Source organism: Urocitellus parryii, unplaced genomic scaffold, assembly GCF_045843805.1.
Source record: "Urocitellus parryii isolate mUroPar1 unplaced genomic scaffold, mUroPar1.hap1 Scaffold_86, whole genome shotgun sequence".
NCBI classification, from domain to species: domain Eukaryota; kingdom Metazoa; phylum Chordata; class Mammalia; order Rodentia; family Sciuridae; genus Urocitellus; species Urocitellus parryii.
In genome coordinates this window covers 943,364-967,594 of record NW_027554202.1, presented here as the reverse complement: position 1 = coordinate 967,594, position 24,231 = coordinate 943,364, and the positions used below count along the sequence as shown (strand labels likewise).

Genomic DNA, 24,231 nt, shown 5'->3' with positions numbered 1-24,231 from the left:
GGGAGAGGAAAAAAAAGAAGAGAAAAAAAACTGCTTTGGGGGCTGGGGATATAACTCAGTGATAGAGCACATGCTTTAACCATACACAGGTTTGGGTTCTATCTCCATCCCACCTCCCAAAAAAAAAAAAAATTGCTTTGGGAGGTCACTAACACCTCTGAAGCTATTCACCTGGGAAGATTGTTTCAACTAAGAAAGAATGTAGAACAAAGCCCAGGCCACTTCCTCTTCAGACCCAAGAGCTCTTGTGATGAAGATGGGTAGGAAAAAAACGGCAACTGCTGTAGTGTCCAAAGAAACACCGCCATCTACTGGTGGGTCCAGAAGTCACAGGGCTTTTCCAAAGGTCATATTTAGCTTCAGGGAATTGGAAGGATTAAAACCCAATGGATATTAATCTAAGTAAAATAATAATAATAATTGTGATTAGTACACAATAATATTATTATTAATAATCATAATATTATTAATATACTTTATTATATTAATATAATATGATTGATATAATAAGTCAATATTACTATTAATGATTATATATTTTAATAATAATCACAATTATGATTATTTATATATCCTTTAAGACTATCTACTGACTTCTGCATTATTTATTACAGTCCTTTAATTCACTAGGTAGATGGAAGATTATTGATTAAATGCTGTACCTGAAATGTATAGTCAGAGAAGTTCAGTCCAGGAAAGAGTGAAATGAGCAAAATTCTGTTCTTTTTATGACCTCAGAACACACTGGCTTAGTCAGATTTTTGCCGCTGTGACCAAAAGACTTGAAAAGAACAATTTTAGAGGAGGGTGAGTTTATTTGGGGCCCACGGTTTTAGAGGTCTCAGGCCACAGGTGGCCAACTCCATTGCTCTGAATCCAAGGTGAGGCAAGACATCATGGTTGGAAGGTGTGGCAGAAGAAAGCTGCTGACAACATGGCACCAGGAAGCAGAGAGAGACTTCTTTCACCAAGGACAAATATGTACTCGACAGGCACATCCCAAATAACCCACCTACTTCAGTCATACCCTACATGCCCTAGTTACCCCCCAATTAATCTGTACCAGAGGATTAATGCACTGATTAGGCTAAATCTCTCATAACCCAATAATTTCACCTCTAAACCTTCTTATATTGTCTCATGCACGAGTTTTGGGGGACACCTCATATCTAAACCATAACACATACCTTGTCAAAACAATACTTCAAAAATCAGTAAGAACATTGGCAAATTATACAGCTTCATCAGAAGATGGACCTGTGTCCAAATTCAGGAACCTCCATTTATTGGCTTTGTCATTACAACACTACTTAATCTCTCTGAGGCTCAGTCCTCTCAACTGAAAAAGAGGATTAAAGATAGTTATCCTGCCCGACTCTAGCAATAAGAAGACACAATTAACATGAAATGCTTGTTCACACTGAATACTCAGTAATGGGGTTATTACGTTTAATGAGTAGAAATATTCTGGGACCATTTGCTTCTTGCCTGACCCAACTGGGATTTGGAGAGTGCTTGTTCAACTTTAATTTGCACTCGAATCACCAGGGAATCTTGTTATAGTTACCTTGCCTCACCCTTTCCTCCCCTCTCCCTGATCTCCTTCTGTTTCCTCAATAGTGTACCTGTTACATCTTTTTTTCTTTTTCTTTCCTAGATTCTACATATGAGGAAAAACATATGATTCTTATCTTTTTGAGTTTGGCTTATTTTGTTTAATCTGGTCTCCAGTGAGGGATTTTTTTTAATGAGGTTAAATGAAAAAGCAGGTGGGAAGTAGGTTTTCTACTTGATATGTCTTTTGTGTCTTGGGATATCTGAAGGTAACTAACTTAGGAATCTAACAACAACAACAACAAAAAACTATTAGAAATTGGAAGACAATAAATCTATAAAAAGATGGATATAGCAAATTAAATGAAAAAAAGAGAGAGAATACACTTGTTAAGGCTCTAATAATAAGCAACATAATATTCTGAAAATAAACAGAATATAGTCAATTTGATTATTTTAGTACTGGTCTTAGCTTTATATTATAATACAAAATAGCTTCAACTTTAAAATATTTAGCAAATTCTCTTTGGTAATTATTATTATTTGTTGTTGTTAACATCATAACAATGAAAGTCAATCACTTAACCTTCTTGAGTATATGGAGCCTTAAAATGCTTATTAACTAAATTATTTTGGGAATTTTATGGTGTCGATTTCTTCCTTTTTTAGCAGTTAGGACAATTGAAAATAAGCACCTAACTAGATCTTTGCCTTTACTTTTCTTTCAGTTGTTTTCAGTGGCCATATGCCACCTACCACAAAACTTTTTATGTTTATCCAGTGATATTATTTACATCATACTTTATAATTTGTGCTCACAAATACTCTAATATTACACAATTATAGCTATTGTTTTTGACATATTTCTAGGTCTTCATATTCCACATACAGCTTAATATTTTTTTTATGAATAGTTAGGTAGCATTAATTAGTCAATTTATATCAGGTATTTGAAATTTTATTTCGATTTTTAAGACGTCATAATTTTTTATCTCCAGATATTTAAGATTATACAAGTATAAGTTATAAAAATAGGAAAATTTTATCTCTAAATCACTCTAAACACATATATTCTTTCAAATATTAAACTGTCTAATATTTTTTCCTTATTAACTTAAATTGATATTTATTTAAACAAAATTAGAATTTTCACAAATGCAAGAATACTTAAAAAGTTTAACCATATAAAACAAGTGAAGTTGTCTGTGAATTGAAATAAACTAAGTTCTCTTCCTAACAACAGGAGCCAAGATAACATATCAAAAACAATTCTGTAAATGCAGCATGAGAAAAGATACATGTTCACTTTTTCTACCAGGATCCAGGAAAAATATTTATAGCAATCCAATTAAATAGCATAAAAATAATGTATTTCTCAATCATCATCATTATTATTATCATTACTTTGGACATTAGTATTATTACTATTAACATAATCATTTGTTTTTCAGTCATTCTTTGTGTTGGTCATGAGTTAGTTTAGTTGTTATCTTCCTTTGCCAATATTCTGGCAAAACAAGTATTACATGTCCCCTATCAAGATGGAAGAAAAAAATTATTTATCTGGACTTTATTAAAATTAAAATCTGTGAAATAAAATGTCAAGAAAATTCAAAGATATATCACAAAGTGGGAGAAAATATATGAAAAGGCTTATCTGATGTATGACTGTTATCCAAAATATACCAAGAACTCTTACATCTTAACTATAAACAACACAACCAATTTAAAAAATAATACAAAGACTTTAACAGATAGCTCACCAAAGATGACATAAATATGTCAAATAAAGAATATGAAAAGATGCTCCATATTATATGTGATCAAGGAAATGCAAATTAAATCAATAATGATAAACCACTATATATGTATTAAAATTAACAATATACATATTTTTCACAATACTAATTGCCAGAAACTAATATTTTTTAACACTTGGATGTCATTAACATGTCCTTCAGGGAGTGAATGGATAAACTGGTATGTCCAGGAAAGGCAATATTATCTAGGAAGAAATGAGATACCAAGCCGTGGAGAAAAGGAGGAAACTTAAATGCATATTGCTAGGTGAAAAGAACCAATCAGAAAAGTGACAGATTCTGTGATTTCAACTAGATTATATTCTGGAAAAGGCAAAACTATGGAGACTGTGAAACTATCAGTGGTTTCCAGGAATTAGTGGGGATAGAGATCTGAATGAGTGGAGTGTAGAGTATTTTTAAAACAGTGAAGCTATTCACTAATGGTTGATACATGTCATTATAAATATGACCGAACACAATATCAAGATTGAACCTGAATAAAAACTAAGGACTTTGTGTGATTTTGATGTAGTTTCAGCAAATGTCATAAATTCAACAAATCAGTCTTATGGCAGATGTTGAGAACTAAAGAGGATGCACATGCATGAGAGCAAGAGGTATACAGGACAACTCTGTGCCTTCAGCTCAATATTACCTTGAGCCAAAACTAATCAACATATAAACATTATTTTTTTATTGAAAGTATTCATTTCTAGTATCATGTATTTGACTTCAAGGACCATGATGCAGATAAATTCTAATGCCCCTTCCTTAAAATTCACTCTTACTACTACATTATTTAGACTCCTAATTAATTTGTAAACTTAACTCACTTGATCTCAATAATAATTTTCTGATCACTTTTCATAAATGACATTAGGGAGGATTCTAGGCAAAGGAGCTGGTAGTCAGGGAAAGGTACAGAACTCAAGTGAGGCAAGAGAGGCAGATTTCATAAGAAAGAGAAGATGGCAAAGTAAGTAGCATTGAAGAGCTCAAAGCATGTGGGTATTCACTAAGAAGCAAGGAAGAATTTGCTAATGATGGTATTGAGAGAGAATGCCTCAGTGTCCCTTGTATGTACATGCACCTTATAAAATGTTTTGTTCCAGACTATCATATCAAAGCTGTTGTTTAGTAAATGAGGTTGGGAGATTGAGACAGTATTCCCACCCTCCATATGGGTAAGTACAAATTTGTTGCTTTCTAGAAAAGTAAAGATAAGACTTTTTCTGGGACCCAGTTTGGACAAGGTTGCTACTATGCTACTTATGTGAAGAATAAGAGTTTCCCATGTATGAGGTTCCTCATTTTAGACTAAGCCCCACTGTGTGCAGAATATTCTTCTGCACTGTTCTGATTCTCATCTGTGGAATGAATGCATACAGTGAGCTTTTGGTGTTAGCAGTAATGTTCCATATCTCTGAGCTAAGAGTCTGCTGTGTGCTGCTACCATCTATGATCCAGCTAGCAGGTTGACTTCCAAGTAGGGTGAAGTATCAGAACCTTGACCAATGCAGATCTTGACAAATAAATGTTATCATTTAGATACAATGCTAAGGGCACTGCATCTACTTAATTCAATCTAATCTTCACAGTTGCCCAGTGGATTATATTTTACCTAATTTATAGAAGAGGACATTGGAAATGAGAGTCCTTAACTAACCTCAGGGTGAAACTTCAAAGCAGCAGCAGTATCACTGACATAAAGATATTCATATCAAACATAGCACCTGAGTATAGCTACTAATGGACTCCCTGGATAGTTGTATTTTAAAGGAAGCATTATAATGATCATAATTCTTAGAAATGAAACCTGATCTGGTATATGAGATAAATGCAAAATGACAGAAAATTAGGCCAGATGCAAATTTAATATCTTATTAGAAGAAGTAATCCCTTAAATTGTAGAATTTTAATAAAAAAGTCCTTTTGACTAACCTAGTTAAGTAATTATATCCATATCTTCTATTTATATGAAGAGACTGTAATATCAGAAGGTCATAATAATATGTCCAAAATGTAAAGCATTTTTGTCTCAAATAATTGTTTTCCTTCATTTTGTCATGCTTCAATGTGGCCAAAATCTGGAAGGGAATTATCTGATAGAGGATTGGCTGACATTTAAAGCTTTTAAAAGGTATACATGGATATACCTGTTATATTTTCAAAATGTGACGCAGTAATGACATACCAGAATTTAAAATAAATTGGAAATTCTTTTTAATAAAATGATATTTTTCCATGATATGCTTGAATATTTCAAAGAATAAGAATCTGAAATTATGCATGATTGTATGATAAAATATTTACTTCTGAAGAAAGTTAAGTGCCTAATTATTTCACATATAGGTTTGGATTTTCTAGTAGGTACAGCTCATTCTATAAGTATGACACTAATTTTATTGATACAGTACTCTACAGTATCTGGTATATGAGATAAATGCAAAATGATGTGATATAAGAGATACTCTTGTTCTCAATCAGCAGGAGAAGACAACAGACCAATTTCTTCAAATACTGAAGGACTATGTTATTTCATCTAACATTAAATTCTTAGGCATACTGTTGACCAATCCTATGATCAAAATAAAGAATTTTCTGATATTCAATGTCTGCCAACACTCCACCATCTACATCTACCTATAAAGACAATACCAAAATATATATGGCCAAACAAAGCTAAAAGAAATGTCGTAAAAAAGTAAAGATAATGAATCAGTAAAAATGTAGGTACAGTGCAAGAGTGGAATATATGAGAGTTACAGATATAGGTTTATTGCAGGTTTAGAAAACATCTGCACTGGATCACAAGGAGAAGAAAGTATAGACAAAGTGCCCTGTGGAGAGCATTGATATGCCCACTTACCCAATCTTCCTAATACTGATTATTCATGGCACAAGAGGTAGCTTGAGTCTCTTGTCCACTGGGGTTACCATTCTCCCCTGCTGTCATGGGGGAAAGGGGTCCAGGGGAATCCTGAGCACATGGTGGATCTTTGGCACAACTGGGAAAGGGGGCTTAGGAGCTGCCCAGCCCTCTCCCTTGAGAAGACTGTCACAGATATGTGGTTTACATAGTGCACCTCCTTTCCCTCTTGGAGGATCAGAGCAACCATCTTCCAGCACCTTACCTCTGAGAGCCCCTGCCAGTAATTTCCTTATTGAAATGTCTCCCTGTCCTGCAAGGCCTTGTCTAAACCTGGAGAGCAGACTCATTGAAAACTTCAAGGGATTTTCTTATAAACTATTCATCCATCTGAACTTTAAATTCATTTTCCTCAATGTTTATTCAAAATTTTTGTCAAATTTCATCATATTTAGAGAAGATGCATTCTAAATCAATATATTGATATTCATTTTGTAGAATGATGACAAATCTTACATAATCTGCCAATTCTTTGAAGCTTGGGATTTACTCAATTGTAACACCTTATGCTCTACTTCCACAGGGAATGCTGCTAATAAAGATTTTCTTATTTCTTAGCTATTATAGACCTAAATCACTTATTAGTCTCCTGTTGAGGCACCTGCAACGTCAAATGATACGTATTTTTTTAAAATCTATATGTACAAATTTCCAAAGAAATTTCTCCAAATAGCTGGAAATAAGTCTTAAAAATACTTGTGAGAAAAGACGTTATGATTAAAAGTCAAACTTTTAAAAACAGTTTAAACGTATCTCAATTTATTTCTTACTTCATTTAATATCCAGATACCACCCTTAATATAGGAAAAAAAAAGTCCAATTATAATCCGGGAGAGTGTTCCTGGAAAGTAGATTATGGTGCAACCCCTCAGTTCTGCCTAGTCCAATCTGTAGGACCAGTGCTCCAGAACTGTGTACATCCCCACCTGACTACATTTATGATTTCTTTCAAAAAGTACTGACACATACTCACTAGTGGAGCTAGAGCTACTTGACCATAATCCCTTTGCAGAGATCAGAACTTGAGAGAAATTCAGAGAAAATCCATGGTTAAGATTACATGTGTGATCTGCCTTAGTTCTTTCATGCTTTTATTTATTTTAGTAACTGTCTCTTGATCTTTCCTTGATTCTTTAAAAAAAAACTCCCCCAGCATCCCAGCTCTCAGTTCTATATCTTGTCACTTAGTTTTTTAGAATTGTTCAAATCTCAATGTTTAATTCTTAGTCTTGTTCACTTCTATCTTTGGCTGCATATTAACTGCAGAACTGATCTCACCCCTTCCCCAGGGCAAACTATGTGGCTACAGCTGCTTGAAGTAGAATAAAGCAGCAATTCAGACTCTAAGGCTTAGGATCCTTCTCTGTCAGGTTGAGGGTAGAGATGAGAAATGGGAGATGTCTCACGTATGACCATCTGGAAGCCCACTGTGAGATCCTGACTGGCTCAGTCAGTATCTGTATAATGTTGGTAGCTCTGAATTTACTTTTTGGCTGTGAATTTGTGAGCTTGAGTGCTTTAGCTTAAGATTGTTTTGCCTTTCCTTTTTCTAGCCTGAGAACCCCTCCACCCAAAGAGATATCCCATATGACCCTTTGTACGTTTTAGGTTTTTATACCTCATTCTTTCTCTGAGATGGACACAGCAGTCCCCTGGCCTCCTAGTTGCCTATATGGATGTGCTACTCTGCCTCATGACCAACTTCCAGGATCCTTAGGAGAGAGCCAAAGTAACAGGCTCTCCATGTGCCACCTGAGTAGGCTGAAACTTGGAACAGTGTGGAGCTCTTCAGGGCAGGCTAGCATGAGGATGTGCCACCTGCCTTCAGAAACCTCCAGATTAGAAAATGGCAATAAGCCCCACCCTCATTTGTGCCCCTGAAATTCAACCCACTTTGCATCCCACTTTATTTTCAATAATAAGTGGGGTGAGTCCATAAAGACACATTCCAGCACCCTGAGGTTCTTAGGTCCCCACAGGGTCCTCCCATGAGCTTTTTTACCATATTGCATTCTTATGGGGGCAGTAAGATAGATCTATATACAAATCCTGCATGTTGGTAACACCCATCAGGAAAAGGAGCTATTGCTATCTCCCTCTAGGAAAATGATTTTCTTGGAATCCCTGATGCACATGACTTGAGGATGCAGAAAGACACTTCCGTGCATCCCCATTAAGAAGTAAGAGAATAACACAATATTGTGTATTTTATCCACAAAGCTAGACATAATCCTCTTTTCCACCCTCTTTTGACTAGTCAAGGGCCAACGTTGGTGGAGTAGAGGTTCCTGGAGGTCAGTGCTGCCACTTACAGGGCACTTACTAGCTCCAAATGCAAGCTATTCAAAGATACCATTCTGAAGTTCAAGAGCCTTGAAAAATTTACAGAATCAACTTTGTTTATAAACCCTCTCTTACACTCATCTGGGCTTTTCTTCACCTCTCACACTAACAAAGGTAGTTCATAGAACTTCTCATGAGAAATGTCGTCTCATTGGACTGCCTGACTCTTTTGTTTCTCCTTCTTGGTCCTCTGGTATCCAGCATTGGTCAATTAAATTTACCAAGTAACTGGGATTTTGGCTTTTCAGAAAAACTATGGAGATGTAGAGTTGCATCAGTATTTTATAAAGGATTTGGAGGAAAAAAAATACCAATTCTGGATTTGAAGAAAACTTATAGAGTGAAGAGACAGAAGGAAATAAATGAATTAAGCACTATAGAAAGAGAAAGAAAATTCTTAGGGTCATTCATAACCATTCTAGTTAATGTTAACTATTAACCATTCTACTTAATAGTTTTTCTGAAACCACAAAGGCATGTGGGAAATACTGTTAGAAATGTTTTAAGGTGAATTGATCTGTAAGCGTATTGTTTCGGCAAAACTGCCAAACATTCTTTTCATTAGAGGTATGAGCAAGGAAAAAAAAAGATTGTGATTTGTAACAATTTCATAGGCCACTTACTAATGTCAAAACAAGTTCTGGGACAGTCTATGGATATTATTGCCTGTCTGCTCAGATGAATGCAGGCTGATGAGGTCAGAAAAAGTATTTGATGTTATAAGAAAATTTTTGAAAATATTTTAATATACTTTATGAAGAATATAATATCTGAAAATATTTTTACCTTCAAATATGGGAATCAAGTTAGGCAGAGCTTATTTGTGTATGTAGTAGTGGTTTCTTACTTGAACTTAATGCATTTATGCAAACAAAAATCAGACTGTAAAGAATCAGATATATTGTGAGGATTATTATTCTACAGTTGTTTGCAGAAAGTATGTTAATATTACATTTTATTAACTAAAATACTTCTGATCCTTCAAATTTTCTTTCTCTTCTTCCACTACTGTATTACAATTTTGAAAACTGTAACAAAAATAATGGTTCATAAAGCAAGTGAGCTTGCAGAGGTGTTTACACCAGTCACAAGGTCCTGGGCATATTGAAAACTAACAAATATTTTCTTTCAATTTGGATGAGAGCTGAATCTTTTCACACGCAGTAGATGCTGGCAGACAGGGTTGAAATTATTATTTGTCAAATGATGTATGAAAAAGAACATTTTGCATAAATATGCAAATTTTAGGCATCAAAGTTGAATATATTAAAATCTGGGTTATATGAAATTCAAATGTTTGAAAGTCAGGGACATTTCCCTTAAGATGACAATGTAATTTAAAATTTAGTAAGAGATTTTCCTTCAAGATGTATTTTTTAGACTTTTAATGTCTCACTTATTTCTAAATGTTGCCATTCAAACAAGTTGTCCTGCAATTATCCAGTATTCCTTGAGATTCATCATTATATGTCATTTCCATTAGTCTTTGCTTCTTAATCACCCCTTTGCTTTACCTTTTCCCACAAATTGATCACTCTCCAGTAAAGAACTATGCAATAAATAAACTTAATGAGAACATTTTGAGATGTTTTCAAGAGCTCACTTTTCTTAATGGAACCAGTCAAGGTAACACGACACTTTGCCACTGTTTCTCATGTATATCGACAGAAGCATACGCATATGTAACATTATCTCTTACTTCTCAGCATGTAAAGACAGTTTTGCACACTTTAAAGGTCACCTTAGTATTAAACAAAAGCATCTTTCACAGATGTTTTGTCTCCATGCATAACTACGGAACCTCCAGCATGTAATGTGTATTTGCTACCTTTGAGAGCTTCTATCATTTACCTGTCTTCAGTAAAAATTCAAAGTGCTGGATCAAAGAAGTGAACATGGATGGTTTGGGCCCATTTATAGTTTGGGGCCCACAGTTGTGGGGAAATGGGATTGTATGCCCTTAGGAAAAATCAGGTTCTATTTCTTAACTGTTGCACATTTTGATTGTATGTGAGGTGGTGTTTTTCTCTGGCTTTTATTCATAGAAATTAGAGCAATTTGAAAAGTGGTTGAAATGAAACATTATGAGCATATGGAGATGTATAGAGAAACATGGTAACTAATGCAAGAACTTTAAACCTTGATTAATATCTTACTATAAACCTATTGCTAACATAGCATGAACAAGGCTAACCTGGCATTGGCCTTGCCAGCTTAATGAATAATTAACTAATTAACTTAGGTGTTCTTACATATTAAAAATCACTCTATTCTTGGTGACCATTAAAATATTATTTCTAGGCCAGGAACAGTGGTGCACACCTGTAATTTCAGCACTGGAGGCCGAAACAGGAGGATGGCAAGTTCAATGCCAGTCTTAGCAATTTAGCAAAGCCCTAAGCAATTTAGTGAGACCCTCAAAATAAAAAAAAAAATAAAAGGGCTGGGGATGTGGCTCAGTGGTAGAGCACCGCTGGGTTAAATCCCCACTACTGTTACAAATATTACTTCCAATATGAAATCTCTTAATTATGAACTGAGTATGATATGGGAAACCGAATTACATTCAAAGTTGTTGCATGAATTATCAACATCTGAACTTATGCCTCATGATCTATAATAAGTTCAGAGCCACAAAATTTCAAAAAGAGTAAGAAGAGGTCAAAAATAACATTTTAAATATTATTCTTCACTACAATTTATTACCAGCCTTCTGTCTTTATAAGTAAAATCTTGAATCTACAAAGAAATGTTAAAACACATATATGCATAAAATTCAGTCCAAATATACATATTTCTGTTGATTTCTTCCAAAATCAGAAAAGAAGAAATCACAGATCATGGTATAAAATCTTGAGTAGACAATGGATTTGCTTCACATTTTCATGAAAATTAATGCTATTCTTTTAAGAAAGCTCTAGAGATACCAAATGGTAAGTGTTTATGAAAATAAGCTTGATCCTACTCATAGTTAAAATTCTAGGTTGTACACTAAAAAAGAAAAAAAAAAGCCCTGTAATATAAAAATGAAGATGTCAGCAATGACAGTATTTATCTGAAGGAAAAATTCCAGCTTAGAAAGCTATAATTAATTCTTAACTGTTGAAAATACTGTAGAAGACCTATGACATACATTATTATAAACCTGAGATAATTGGTCTGCATATCAAGCAATAGTTCCTAGCAATCTATAACATTTACATTTAAAATGCTGGATAAGATATTTTTCTCAATAATGTACAGATTAACTTGTGTAAATTCCTTCAAACACTGCAAAGTATGGTAAAAACATAGTAACTACTATGTAAATACATAACATATTCTCAATACCATTAAAACTGCTATGCAATTGAACATGAAGTGTTGTTTACAGCATATACATATACAGAAGGGAAAATATTTTATTAATATTTACAAAGAGCTATAAAAGTGAGAACTCAGTCTTCATTGCCCTCTTTAATTCAATTTTGAGCATACCAATAATACTTTCTTCCTACAAATTCCATTTGTGATTGGAACTCTCCCACTGATTCTGGGACAAGAAAGAATTAAAATGTAATTTTGTTCAGTTTTGTTAATAAGTGTCTAGAGAAGTTGTTATAAACTGAAAAATGAAATCATGACCTCATTCAATCTTGGCCTACTCTCGGCACTAAATAGTGATGAACAGGAAAAGTACTTACAGGTTTGGTATAAAAATGGGAATTCATAAGTAGAAGACAGTGAATGCTCTTAATTGCTAAACTCTAGCAAGTATTTGTTGTTGCTGTCATTTTACTACATTTAAAATTCCTCAGAGTGAAGTAAACAAGAAGGCAGAATAGGAATCTTATACCACAATCTCCCTAAGTTGTGCTGATTTAGTAGGCAACTGTTATGGTTTGAATATGAAGTGTCTCCCAAAAACTCACGTGTGAGAAAATTCAAGAAGGTTCAGAGGAGAAATGATTGGGTTGTGTGAGGCTTAACACCATCAGTGATTAAATCCCCAATAGGAATTAACTGAGTGGTAACTCAAGTGACAGGCTATGTCCGAAGGAGGTGGGAATTGGGGCATGGCATATGGGATAGATATTTGTATCTGGCAAGTGGAAACCTCTCTCTCTGCTTCCTGATAATGATGTGAACTGCTTCCCTCTACCACACTCTTCCACCATGATGTTCATCCTCATTTTGGGCCTCAACGAAGGGAGCCTGCTGCCTGTGGATCGAGACCTCTGAAACTGTGAGACCCCCAAATAAACTTTTCATCCTCTATAATTGTACTGGTTGGGCCTGTTAGTTGCAGCAGTGTGGAAAAGCTGTCAAAAACAGCAACCATAAATAAAAGTATTTTGTGGGAGTCCAAGCAGCTAATGGGCAAATTTAGCACATGTTTGGAGCAAAAAGATCTGAAGAGTGACACACTGAAGGGAGCAAAAGTATTTATCATTTTGCCCAGGTCTCCCTTCCTGAAAGACAGCATAGCTCAGTGACAAGAGCCTTCTCTTTGGTCCTTGATTCCTCCCACAGGAGTTGAATGCAATGAATGAGAATCCACCTTCTGCAGCTGGGTAGGAAGCTGCCCAAGAAGCTTTCCTTTCTTATTCTATCAGGAATATTAAAGGCATCATTATGGTTGAATATCTGGGAGAGGCTGGGATCAAGGAACAGAGGCAACCAAGGTTTAAGCTCAACAAGGAAACATGGATCTTCCTGACCACTTTGCAGACTTCACCAGGAAACCTGCCCATGAGCCACTCCAGAGGCCCTTCCCATGGGCCACTCACACCTCTAATGATCTGCACACTTTACCTACCTCCTTCCCTGTAGCTGGCTGCTGGAATGTGGCCTCAGAACACTGAGTTCTTTAACAGGTGGCTCATGAGCAATTCAACGAGACAGCTCAACTCTGTGGACAGGGAGAAAGCATAAAAAGTTGAGAATTTCAGGACACCATCCTACAGAAAACAATCAGGAGACTCTCAGTACCCCACCTGTTTTTGACAGACAGGAAAATGGCATATAACCTTCAGAATTCCTTACTCCCAAGGCAGGAATGAGGAGGTACACATCTACAGAGAAATCCTGGAAGAGCCTAGAATTGCTAATCTCACTGACTGATGAGATTAGCTAGTCATTAGAGTCTGGAGGTGCTGTCTACTTCTTCAAACACTAAGAATTTTGTGATGCAAAACTTTAAGGAACAAGAAAAACCAAGGAAACATGAGCCTACCAAAGGAATATAATAATTTTCCAATAACTAACTTCAAAGAAACATATCTGTGAATTTGCCTGTCAAATGCAAGATAAATTGTATCTGTTAATCTACTATGCATGGACTATGTAAGAAACCATACAGGCCAAGAGGGAGTATGATGATTATCCAAAGTTCTGAAAACAAATCACTGCCACCAAGATTATTTTACCAAAAGAATTATTCTTCAGAAACAACTGACAGAAAAAGAATTTCCCAGGAAAACAAAATCTGAGGAACCCTGTCACCGACCTGCCTTACAAGAAATGCTAAAGAGATTTCATCACTCTAAAACAAAATGACAGTTATTAGTGACATGAAAACATGGTAAAGTACACATTCATATTCAGAACTACTCTAATACTGTAATGATGGTGTATAAATCAGTTTTGACTCTACTATAAATGTTAAAAATAAAAGCATTAAAATAACTATAGCAACAATAACTTGTTGGTTGATATAAAATATACAAGATAATTATATTCACTTTTGCCACTCTATTCAACACAGAACTGGAAGTCCTAGCCAGAGTAATTTGGTAAGCCTAAGAAATAAAAGGCATCTAATTTGAAAAGGAAGAAAATGAAAAATTCAAAAATGAAATTAGTAAAGCAATCCCATTCACAATATGATCAGAAAATTAAATACTTCGGAATATATTTAACCAAGGAGGTGAAATAACTGTACATTGAAAGCTAAAATGAATCAATGAAAATACATATACATAAATGAGACAAAAATAAATGGAAATAAAATTAATATTGCTAAAAAAATCCATAGTACCTAAAGCAATATACAGATTCAATGTAATCCCTATGAAAATTCCTATGGCATATTTTTTATACAATGGAAAAAAAAATCTTAAAATTTTAAAGCACCATAAAACCCTTATTAAATAAAGCAATTTTGAGAAAGAACAACAAAAGTGGAGGCATGGTATTTCCTGATTCAAAGGAAGAGAGAGCTCAGAAATGATCTGAAACATATTGTCAACTAATTGTCATCAAAGGTCCATATTTACGGACATGTTATGGGAAAACCAGAGATCCTCATGCAAGGTCATGACATTGAGCTCTTAACTTTCACCATACACAAAAATAAACTTGAAATGGATTAAATCTTCATATTAAATTCTCCTTGCCTGTATTTACATACTCATATATGATGATGGAAAAGACCAAATATTAGGCCCCAAACTTAAATATGAGAATAAAGAGCTCAAGAGAAGATTGATTTTGATATTACCTATTTTATTTTTATGATTTATTTTTAAACAACTAATGCCCTTGAACAAAGAAATAGGAAAACACAGAGGAAAAACAAAGTGGAAATCTATGGCTCAGCTTTCCCATGGTAAAGAGATTTAGTGTCATGAAAGACTTCAGGAAAAGAGACTATTAGGATTCTTGTTTAGATCTTCAAATTTAATTTAAGATAGCACCCCATCTCCCAGGCTCTGGGGTTCCTTAGGAGCCTAACTTCTGTGGGTGCCATACTCTGACTATAAAACTGCCTCCTTTTTTTTTTTTTAATCTTTTACTGATTTTAGTTTTTTAATACATGATCGCAGTGGAATGCACTACTATTCCTATTACACATATAAAGCACAATTTTTCGTATCTCTGTGTATAAAGTATGTACATGCCTGTTTATGCCTTTATACATGTAACTTTGTTTACTTTTTGCATTACAATTCACATATATACCAACATTTTTCATAAATGTATATAAAGTATGTTGACACCCAATCAAGTCTTCATACATGTACTTTGTATAATGATGTCCATCACATTCCACCCTCCTTGCTAATCCCCTGCCCCTTCCCTCCCACCCCTCTTCCTTATCTAGAATTTATCAAATCCTCCCATGCTCTCCCTCCCTACCCCACTATGAGTCAACCTCCTTATATCAGAGATAACATTTGGAAAACTGCTTCTTGTTCAAAAGATAAGAGTTAACTTTTCTTAGGTGTAAGGGGGGTTAGCAAGCCAGGTGCCCAACCCCACCTTTCCCTCACTGTGTTCTTCAAAACTCTCACTCTTTGGCTCAGCAGGGATGAGTTCAGACTGAGCTGTGTCCTCTCCCTGCTGATATAGTAACTTGAATCCTCTTCCCTGCCTGTTCAATTTGGTCCTGTGCAGCATTCATTTTGGCAGTGCTCTGAGTAGAAGAACCAGGATTTTTACCCACATGGTGTTCTCAATATTGTAGTACATGAGAAGGCCTCACACCTCAGATAACAAAACTTATGTATAGACCATTTTGCGCTAATTCTACAAGAGTTACATTATTGATGAATAATACAATATTTTTTCCTATTTCACTTCAGGGCAGGCTGATGAACTTTAGTATCATGCTGTAAATATTTTCAAAACTATTTCCTGAATAAAGGAGACAACATATGAAACATTGACTAAAAGCTAATTTGTTTTTCCATTCTCTTTTCCCTAAATGAATCTAGAGGTGTTTATCCCCACACAACACATATTCAAAGCTTTTTCATAATTTATACCCTGCTCAGGAGATTTCATTAGGAACGTAATATTAAGTATACGCACTTAAGGAAATGCACTATTTTCATTTTCATATGATTTCTGTGTATTGAAGGTAATTGTTTTGATTTAATAGACAATCAACCAAACTGCTACAATTGTAATTTGATGACAGTGCAGAATAAGCATAAGCAGTGGTTGTTTATTTACTGTTTTGATCTATAGTCTTTAATCAACTTGAATATTATTAAAATTTGACTGCTAGGCCCTCGGAGCCAGCGCCGCCGCCTCCGCCATGTCTTCCGGGGCCAGCGTGAGCGCCCTGCAGCGCCTGGTGGAGCAGCTCAAGCTGGAGGACAGCGTGGAGAGGATCAAGGTCTCTCAGGCTGTGGCAGAGCTTCAGCAATACTGCATGCAGAATGCCTGTAAGGATGCTCTGCTGGTTGGAGTTCCAGCCGGAAGCAACCCCTTCTGAGAGCCCAGATCCTGCATTTTACTCTGAAGACTTGGAAGAAGTTTGTTGAGAAATGCCTTCAAGCACAAAGTAATGAATGACTGACTCCAAGTCTCAAGAAAACACTTTTCTTTAGCCAAATGATTGAGATATTTCAGACCTTTCCAGTGTCCTGATCTTACAGCCAAAATTCTACGGAAATTAATGATTTTCTACTCAAATAAGGAAACTGAGTGAAGAAATAGAATTGTTTTAAATAATAATGGCTTGGTTCTTCTGAAGAAGTGCTTTGTATTAAGATAAAAACCTTACCACCAAATATACCAAAATACACCTCTTTAATAAGTGAGTTACTGGTGTTGCTATACCTAGAATATCATATATGTTTTATTAACTGGATGTTTACATTTTAGGAAGGAAAACACTTTTGTTTATTAAAAACAATGGAGTATTTGTAATTTGTTGTTCCTAAGATTTTTATACTATAATAAAATTTATTCTTTCATAAATTTAAAATTACTAAATGAAGACAAGAAAGTATAAAATTGTGGGGGAAGAATAGACTTTACTAATCGAATGATGCCTTGATTTTTTCTAAATGAGAAGATTGTTTTATTTAACACAAGAGGTGTTGTTTAGAAAAATTCATGTTATATATTAGGTTGTCCCATTTTATGTATGAAGCAGATTTGATCTCTTCTTAAGTTCCTTTACTTTATAGTTGTGGTTGCACTTTTAAAAAGATACTACATTATTTCATGCCTTTAAAAAATGTTTAAAGTAGGACCTACATACAGAACATTGCAAATGATTGAAAACAAAGTAATGAGAAAATATTATGTCCTAAAAGAATTCTTCATGTCACAAGGGTTTGACTTTGATGATGTGCCTTTGATTTAATTTGGGATACTTTTAGAAGGATACTCAGTGTTTGTAATAATCTTTGAAGATCTTGGAAATAAATTCTGTTTAATTCTAATAAATAAATAAATAAATAAATAAATAAAATTTGACTACCAAACTTCTTTTGTAGATCATGAATCATAAGCACATTATCCTGTTAAACAAAGTTAGAAACAAAATTAATAACTAAATTATGGAAGATAGCATCTTAAGAATCCTTATAAAAGAATCAGGTAACAGGATCCTTAATATATAATCATAATTATTTTGCGTATACTTCTCAAGCTAGAAGGATCTTTCTTTGCCTATATATATTATTTGCCTATACTTCTCAAACCAGAGGGATCGGGTTTTGCAAACATGTAAGTGATAATATTTTCCAAACCTTCTTAGATAAATCCTGAAACTTTTATGTCTCAAGAGTCCTTCTCTGGCTTTATAGATATCCATCTGCTAGTTCTCCACATTCTCACATCCCAACCCAGGAAGAGGTGGAGACTATTGTTTCAACAATTTAAAAAACTTGCAGCTGAGCCTTCTTCCTCTGAATAATTATTTTGTAGTCTAGGTTAACAAAGAAGGCTACAATACATAACAATGGGAGGGTAATCACATCCCCTTATCATAAGATTGTGTTGATAATATACACAAGAATATTCTTTCCATGACAGGGACCAAAATTGCCTCATTGTATTCAAGACAACATGATAATAGACACCATTTAAGTTAATTTTTCTTGAATGTATTAAAATTTCAAAGAACATGAAAATTCAAACTTTCTGTGGACTATAATAGTAATAGAATAATTTTAATTCAGTATCATTTCAAAAATGGATTCTTGTTTTTTGTCTATCTTTTTCATTACTATAAAAACTTGTTCTAATGATATTCAGAGAATTTTGTAAAATGTTTTGAAACTATCCTTGTCCTTTCTCATAAATTTTATTTCACCATCATTTTTAAGTGCTAATAATATCAATTCTCTTTTCTAAGAACAATTTTGGTTTAAAGCAGCATCAGAAATTTATAGATGTATGATAAGAATTAGAAACAGCCTCTTCAGTTAACATTACCAATCATAAAAGGAATAAAAGCAATAAAAGAAGTAAAATGTACAATAGATCCAGATAAAGCTAAGCACTGTAACATTTTCTAACACCCATCAGTATGTATGATAACTTTGGAACATTGTTTTACAGTAGACAAAGAACAAATAAGCATTAAATAACTGTGCACAGATTAATTTAGACTAATATTAACTTTCCTGATTTAAATATTTCTTGGCAATGCAATGTCACAAATAACTAGTGTGTGATACTAAAAGCTTTATAGCTGCAATTTTTAATGTTATAATTTTTAGAAAAATAAAGCATGAAGGATGCAACAAAATGAAAAATGGCTGTATTTTTGTGAAAAATGTCCTTGATATTGAGGTTTAATCAGAAGAGAGAAAAAAAAAATGTAAAGCCTCAGAAGGAATTGCAGCTCTAAAATATACAGGTTCTTAAATTATTTTTACTACTAATGATACAATGATCATTTATTTCCATAAAATGACCTGATGCAACAGACAAACTCAGATGCCTTTAAGAACATACTGGATGGAACTTATATAGAAGGGTAGGTTGTTGGCTTTGGATAAGTTTATACAAGGTGTTGGGGGGAAAGGAGAGCAAGAAGCAATGTAATAGGTGAACTGGAGAAGCAGAGATGGATTGTAAATTTCATTGAGAGATTGTGGTTTATAAGACCAAATATCAATCAGTATTTATGTGAAAATCTTGAAAGCTTTTACCTTGAAAGTATTTTTTAGACATAAACACATACAATTCTGAGAATAATTGAGCAATTAATTTTGATGAGTACAAATTTTGAAAATGTTTGTATTTTACCCTTATCTATGACCCTAAAATTAATAAGTTATGCATGCCTTATTAATTATAAAAAAAGTTATTTGGACATGAAAAATAATTATTGTTTATTAAAACATTTTAAAATATCAAAAAGAAAAATCTATTTGACATAAAAATTAAATTTTAGGTGCCCAAATATTTATAAGATTATTTTTGATATAATGACATATAGCATTTCATTTTTATTCATATTGATTTTGATTTGAAAACTACAAATAAAATTTTTAATGAGTTTTAGAACTAGAAGTGCCTTCCAATTAGTATAAAATTGTGTGCCTGATTTTGTGTAAATATCATGCTAGAAATGTCAAGTGACTTACCCAAGTTAGCACAATACTCACAGCAAACGTATGACTAAAATTAAGGTAGCTCTTTTATTCTTTAAAGAATCAAGTTTTTCCAGTGTTCCATAACCTCTGGACTCTATGTCCAGGACAAATACAAATTTCTTTTAGTGGTCTACAAGATGCTACATAATCTGGTCTTGGAATAATTCTTTGAGCTTATCTCTCACCATTGCAGCAGCTGAACAGGCCGGTTTCCAGGCCATTATACCTATCTATCATTCTGATTGATAGACATTCTATGAGGCAGGTGCACTAATATTCTCAAATGACAGATTAAAACACAGAGGCTGCAGGTCAGTCAACTGCCCAACATTATGTCATGGTGCGACCAGGATTGAACTGCAGTCTCTGATTCCGTTCTCCATGTTTAAGATCTGATGCTCCAGCTATTTTCTGGCTTCTGCTTCTATAGCCAGACTGGATCTTTGCTTTCATCAGTATCTAAGATCTTGGTCCTATCTGAGCCTTTCAATTCATTTTTCCCTTTGCCTAAAATCCTTTTCTCCCAGGTATTTGAATGCCTTTGTTTTATACATTTCTCTAAAGTGTGCTCAAATATTTTTTACCTTAGGCTTCAGTGATAATATGACTAGGCTGTGTCTGGCCCCCACCTATGCACAACTGCTGATGTGTACTCTGATTACATATTCACTAATCCTGTGCCAGAAGTTTCAGTTCACTTCCTTCTCTCAGCTCCTAAGCACTTCCTGAAATCCTATTGTCCTTCATTTATATGTTTCTCTATATCCCTTACTAGAATAAAGATAACAGGCCTTTTGTTTCATTGATTATTCAAAAACTGTTGTAAGAGATATCCAGTACAGAGTTCTTTAGTTAATTAAATAATTTATATATTCTGGAGAGATTTTAGATATACTTTAGGAACTGAAAGAAGGATAATGAAAGATTATGATTATAGAATATTACCCATGTTTTATTCTAATTGTACTTGTTCTTTAAGTCATCTACTTAGGTAAATATTTATTCAATAATCATGAAATTTAATTTGCCATCTGTGTTTTAACAAAATAATTTCTGTGTCCTTTCATACTATGACATTTTCTTGTTTTATTCATGGATTCTTTACAGAATATAGTAAAATAGAGATAAAAGGGTGCTCCTGATTTAATGCAAATTTGTTTTGTCCTAAACATGGTGCTCATTTAGAAGGTAGAGCAAATGTGTGATTTAAATAAATTGCATTCATGTAAAACTTTAAAATATAATTGCAAGAATTGAAAAATAATAGGGAGTGAATGTGTAAAGAATTGAAAAAAATAAAACAATATTGTACTTTTTCAGTACTGTGATTCTTAGATCAAGAAACCCAATAGGTCTAATGAAACCTTGTATTATATCAACTTCATAGCATATTATCCTATAACTTTGGGACTACAGAAGACAAAATAAAATTTATAAGGAAGTATCTGTGTTTGAAATGCTTTCTGTGAGTTGAAATTGGATTTCAGAAGCATGGCTTAGGGTCCTTTGATTTTAGTAGACTTATGGACTCAGTATCTGTAAACCAACATACCAAGGCTACTTAATAAGTAAACTTAAATTAAGATTGAAAGCAGGACAGTAAATATCTTATTGGTATCACTGTGACTTTGTGAAATGGAAATCAAGATTGGAAAAGTAACAATGTGCGGTGGGTATTCCATAGTTGAAATAAATATTCATCTTATGAGGAAAGGCAGAGTGAAAAGTGTCGTTCTTCAAAGCATGTGTCTTACTGCAAAAATATAAATGTGAGGGTGGAAATTTGCTGATAACTCAAGGAGAATAAGACTGTAATAATATCTATGAAATTTTATACAGATGAAAACAGTTGATTTTCAAAGTTATTTTTAAAAGCTTTATTAAACTATTCATTTGAAAAATACACAGTGTGAGAAATTATTGAATTTAGTAATTATCAAATAATTTTGAACATACATTTTTCTTTGAGAAATAAAATAATAAGTCAGAGTATCTTTTTGCCCATTATTAATTCTGACTTGGTAAAAAATATGGAAAAATATGTGTGTATGTGCAGATACTTGTGTGTGCATTTTTGGTGCAAATGAAGTGATAGGTCACTTGGAAGAATGCAGTATTTTTATATTAAAATTCTTGAAAATCTTGAAAGAAAATGTTAACTGTATTATGATGTATATACTCTACATAGTACTCACTAAAAGTTATTTTAAAAAAAATTATTCTAAAAATTTTAGGGAAATTTTTCATCTTTTCTGAAAAAAAACACATACTAAGCATTCTCCCAAACAGACCCTACAATACTGCCTCCTGTGTGTCGTCATAGAGAAAGGATCAATGAGAAAACAATTTGAGAAATGATTGTGTAGTTTCTTTAACATTACTGTATCATTAGCCTGTGGAAGTTGATTCTATTATCTATTGCTAAATAACAAACCACTCCAGAATTCAATGCTTCCAACAATTTTATTCATTTAATGCATGAATCTGCAACGTAGGAAAGACATAAAACAGTTTGTGTGGCATCAGCTAGTGTTGGGTAAGGCTAGGGCTGGAAACACCTTTACCTTTACCTTCACTGTCTCAGTGCCTCTGGTTGTCAGCTGGAACTTCAGTTGGAGATGGTGCTGGAATGCCAATATGGGGGCTTTCTTTGTGATTGCTTGACTTGCACATAGCATGGTGACTGCATTTCCAAGATGATCCCTCCTGCATTAGCAGACGCAGCAAAGACTGCATGATCTGCTCCACTGCTTTTACCTCAGATTGTTGCCTAGAGTTGAGTTGCTAACCCCATTTCACCTTTAGTGAGAAGAAAATGAGACAAATTCTTTTGATAAGAAGACTACCAATGAAGGTGCATAAGGGTTTAAAATCCATCATAGAAACTCTTAAGTTTTATAAAACAAATTGAAATTTGTTTTGCATTGTCTGATTATCTTTCTCATGGAACATTTTTTTCAGATGCCATTAATTGCCATTTATAAAGTTCTTCTTAAAGAATGAATTTAGAGTGGCCTACAACACATTACTAGGAAAAACGTAACCACACCAAAATGAAAATCTATGCCCACTTATTTTCAATCCCAATAACAATTAGATATGCCAGGTTTGGTCTTTTCTTTAGCTTTGTTTTGCAAGTTACAATTCACTCATCTTTGATCCATTAAGAAATCTTTGGTACAGTTCAGCGAAAGAGACCAGACACACATACAACTACTAGTATGGTTTTAAATAGAAAATCAAATTTATTAGGTAAAACATAGAATCAAAGAATCTTTAAATCATTTGTGGGATTTCCCTTCTTTGATAATTATACGAATTGATACATTTAGGGCAAAGATAGCTTCATTTGACACACTATACAAAGAACAATAGAAAGGAGATGTTGCCTCACATCTTTATTAAAAAAAAAAGGAAAAAAGAGTGCATACTTAAACCTCAAAGAACTCATTGACTCATAAGGAAGAGCAGGTTGCTTCCTCCTTTGCACTTTTGTGTTTATTTTGAACCAGTTCCCAAATCCTCAGTGGATCATTTCCTATCCATTCTTGTTCCTATCTTTATCTTCAAATTATATATCGACTTTTGGTATGTCATGACTATCCTATTTAAATAAAAATTGAATATCTAGAATATACATCTGCCGCTTCCTATTAAAACCGTTTTGCTAAAAAGGTATGCCTATTTTGTAGTTCTTTATTCTTATGTTATATTTGCTACAATCTTAAACCTTCATTCATCACTCCCTTGATTTTTTTTCTTCATAAGTCACCAAAACCATGCCAGTTAGGAAATGCAGTGGCACATTTCAAAGCTTTCCATTAGCCTACTTTTCACTTATGTTTGACATGGTGGATCACACTTCCTTCTTCTCTCTTGCCTTCTCTAATGTTCAGTTGTCACCAATCTCCTAGTTTCCACATATACTATCACCAAAATCTCTGCTATTTCAAATTTAACCTCTCAAGAAAATATATTTTAATGCTTCCACTTGTCCCAAGGGTAATAGCTCCTGAAAACTAGAGCTTTCTTGACGACCTTTTTAATCAATCATTTCCTAAAAGTCACCAAGTATAAATGATTTTGTCAGATTTTTCTTTGGCTGAAGAGCAAAGACCTGACAAAAACAATTTCAGAGGAAGAAAGTTTGTTTGTCACTTACTGTTTCAGTGGTCTCGGTCCATAGACACCTGGCTCCATTCCTCTGGGTCCAAAGTGAGACAGAAGAGCATGGTAGAGGAAGAGTCCTCAGTCACCAGAGACAAAATATAGACCC

At 34.0% G+C, this 24,231-nt stretch overlaps 1 pseudogene; it reads left to right on the top strand.

The window, feature by feature from the left end:
* The first annotated feature begins 16,651 nt into the window (after positions 1–16,651).
* LOC144253023 (guanine nucleotide-binding protein G(I)/G(S)/G(O) subunit gamma-10 pseudogene) lies at positions 16,652–16,831 on the top strand (annotated as a pseudogene).
* The last annotated feature ends 7,400 nt before the right edge of the window (positions 16,832–24,231 follow it).